Source organism: Macrobrachium rosenbergii, chromosome 58 (assembly GCF_040412425.1).
Source record: "Macrobrachium rosenbergii isolate ZJJX-2024 chromosome 58, ASM4041242v1, whole genome shotgun sequence".
Taxonomy (NCBI): Eukaryota; Metazoa; Arthropoda; class Malacostraca; order Decapoda; family Palaemonidae; genus Macrobrachium; species Macrobrachium rosenbergii.
The window spans coordinates 20,149,078-20,152,317 of record NC_089798.1 but is presented as its reverse complement, the minus strand read 5'-3'; the positions used below and the strand labels follow the sequence as shown (position 1 = coordinate 20,152,317).

At 44.2% G+C, this 3,240-nt stretch overlaps 1 non-coding gene across 1 annotated transcript; it reads right to left on the bottom strand.

Moving 5' to 3' along the window:
- Positions 1 to 267: 267 nt before the first annotated feature.
- LOC136837333 (U6 spliceosomal RNA) lies at positions 268 to 369 on the bottom strand. The gene has a single exon (XR_010852648.1). It is a non-coding gene; the product is annotated as a U6 spliceosomal RNA (small nuclear RNA).
- Positions 370 to 3,240: the final 2,871 nt, after the last annotated feature.

Here is a 3,240-nt window from a genome sequence, read left to right as displayed (position 1 = left end):
ACAACTATGGTTATGGAGAGAGGAGCGACGGTTGAAAAGTCTCAGGAAACATCCTAAGAAAAGCCAGAGTCTGATAATCAGAGGAAGAAGAAGACGAAAGAAGCTTCTTCTTCTTCATACAGCGCTGTGACTAAAGAGGATGTCTCCTTCCGCAGCTGGTGGGTCTTGAGTGGAGTGGTGAAAAGTAGTTCCTGATTCGCCGAGCATGAAGCCGGAACTCCCGCCGAACGAAGAAGTCACTAACTAGAGTAATGTGATAGTAAACATAAAAATGTGGAACGCCTCACGATTAGCGTGTCATCCTTTGCGCAGACGCGCTTAATCTTCTCTGTAATGCTCCACCAGTATATGTACACGCGAAGCAAGTACTGGCAAATTAAGAAGCACATCAGATGTTGAAGCGGTGGTTGAAGACATGATGAACAACTGAGCGTGTCAACACAAGACTTGAAGCTATACGGCGGAGCGAGCGCCGAGCCGCCATGGCGTGATACGAGAGGCCCGTGGCGTACCAGAAGAGAGTCACAGCGTGGATGCCGGCCGCCAGCGATAGCTGCCGCCCAGCCACAGTGAGGAGGCCGCCAGGACGCCGCGAGAAGCAGACGAAGAGCAAGACGCTCCCATGCCAGACAAGATATACAACACCTCAAACCTCGGGAAGACCTAATTGCCACTAAACACTCTCTAGACTACAGACGCTTGCACGTTTCCCGGCGGAGACGAAGGTGAAAGTCTGCAATTTTTTAACAGGCAGATACGATCTTGAAAGGTTCATGAGAGCATCCAGCTGTTGTTGCAACCCAACAAAATTCACGTTGGAGAAGCCACTGGGAGAAGGGCTGAATCTGAGAGAAGGGAAAGGGGCGAGAGATTTGTTACTCTCTTCCACAGGAAGAAGCTCCAGCTCCTGCCTAGCGACAGGTGGGCTGGCGCAGAGCGATCATCGAAAACACTTTATTCTCTTTCTGCAGGAAGTTCCACGCGAATCTCGGGGAAGAGTACAAACGTTTAGAGGAAGAGGACGTGGAAGGCCCTCTAAGCTTCTCTTAAGAGGGCGAGAGTCCAAATCGAGAGCTCCAACTCGAGGCGGGGGAGGACGGTCGGAGGACGAAGCACCAGGATGCGTGCTCGAGCACGATCCCTGGCAGCCTGGGTAGCGCCACTAGACCCGCCGAAGGGACGCCAGATCGGGGGAAGCCCCGCAACCCTCATGCGGCTCGACATGCCCTCCCCCGGGTCCTGGGAGCCCGACAGAGGTCCAGGCTCAGGAGGCATTAGGCCACCTGACGCCTCCACAACACTCAGGGCACTACACCAACACTATGCGCTTGAATTGCATTCACTTAGTTTCAAGAGCACGCATTGACTCACACGAGCCAGGGAATTACCCTTCTGCAGCAACAAACTACAGGTTGGGGTAATAATTTATTACAGGGTTACTAGTAGGAGAAAACCCTGACTGTCCAACTAAGGATGCACTCTAGAGGAAGATTTTTCAGCCCATCACACCCAATTTACATAGCTTCATATTACTTCCACTCACCTCAGACAATCCCACACATTCACAATTTGATTACTTCCAGAGCATTGAACACCCTACATAAATACATAAAGAGTGAGGAACTATCAAAGTCTTCGACAGCCCTTACCCATCCACCCAAGCTACAGACTCGGCAGGCTAGGAGGTAAGACATCTTAATTATAAGAAAAGTCAAAAGCAAATCAAAACGGGTCCACAAAGAGCGTATGCTGTCATGATCCAGTCGAATACCAAAACAACAACCAAAATACTTAAGTGACAACAAATTTCGAAATCCAAAGGCGGAGGAACTGGACAAAGGTGCTGACAGTCCGGCGACAGAGAAAATCTGAATAGGAAATGAATGAGCCTCTGACACTGGCCCCAGCGCGGGAATGGTACTAATTCACCTGACCAGCATCATGCAGCTCGTAAATTTGAAATTTGCTTGGACCGAGAATACAGCTATATATATATCTGGTAAGTCTCAGAACAAATCTTTATAACTATCACAAACTCCTCTTGCCTTTGAGGGGGATGTACTCACATCTCCCGGCCCATAGCTAAAAATCCGCAAATACTTAAAACTCTTTCTAAAACATAGAACTACTCTATTTGATAGTTCAAACACAAAAACTAATAATGCTTATACAGGTATTATCTCATTTACGATGGGTTAGTCTTAAAACCCATCATTTCTTGGAAAAACTTATTCAAATATACAGCTCATTTACACTAGGTATTCAGTACCATGTATATTATTATAGTGAAGCTCTAGCCTATACTGGGTACTACAAAGTTACTCTATACATAAACGATATAGTAATTACTAATACAGTATCAGCTAATTCTGGAGGTTCATGCAGATTGACTTATGATAATTCAATATAAAGAGATTTTGAATAACAAACAAGGATTAAGCTTAGCCTACACTACGGTATATCGTAGATACACATAATGTGTTGCCTAGCCTACATGATACTGTAATTTATGACCACATAATATCGTATACAAACATCAACATAACTAATATGTGCATCTTTTCCATGGATCTTTTAAAATGTTGTTTTTACTTCACTGTATCCAATAATGTTGTATATATTCTTATACTGCTTTTGTATTATAAATTGCGAACTTAGCGATTAGTGTCTTGGTTTAGAAATTGATTACGCTGTAAGTTTATTCCATCATATTCAACCACGCTTCAGAGTGCTTGGTTCTTTGTTAGCACAGAATCTATAGACACTTTGTTTATGGGGCAAGGTTATTTTTTCATTATACAAAAGCTGCTTTCAAGTCAAAAATATAACAAACACATCTCAAGTTGTGAAATTAATTTTATTATTTTTTCCTTAACAGATGACGTCAATGCTTGGGGAATGTTTGTTTTATGTAAAAATTCAAGATTCCATTTTAAGTGTATTTCACTGACTTCATCATAATATATATGAGCTTTACAGATGGACAGGAGCCCTCGTCGAGCAACTTTGTGAAGAATTTAGTGAAGGAGCTCTCTCCGTCACTGACAGGAGGCTGAGCTTGTTTCTGCCAACACATCCCATTGCCTGAATGTATCTGGCTGATAGCCTTGGGCTAGATTGCACCACAATTTACTTGAGCACCTGTAAAGTCAACCAAAGCAACAGGAGGGAAACAAGACCCTCTTGCTCGTTGACATATGCCACTACTGTGGTGCTGTTGCCCAACAACACTACAAAGTA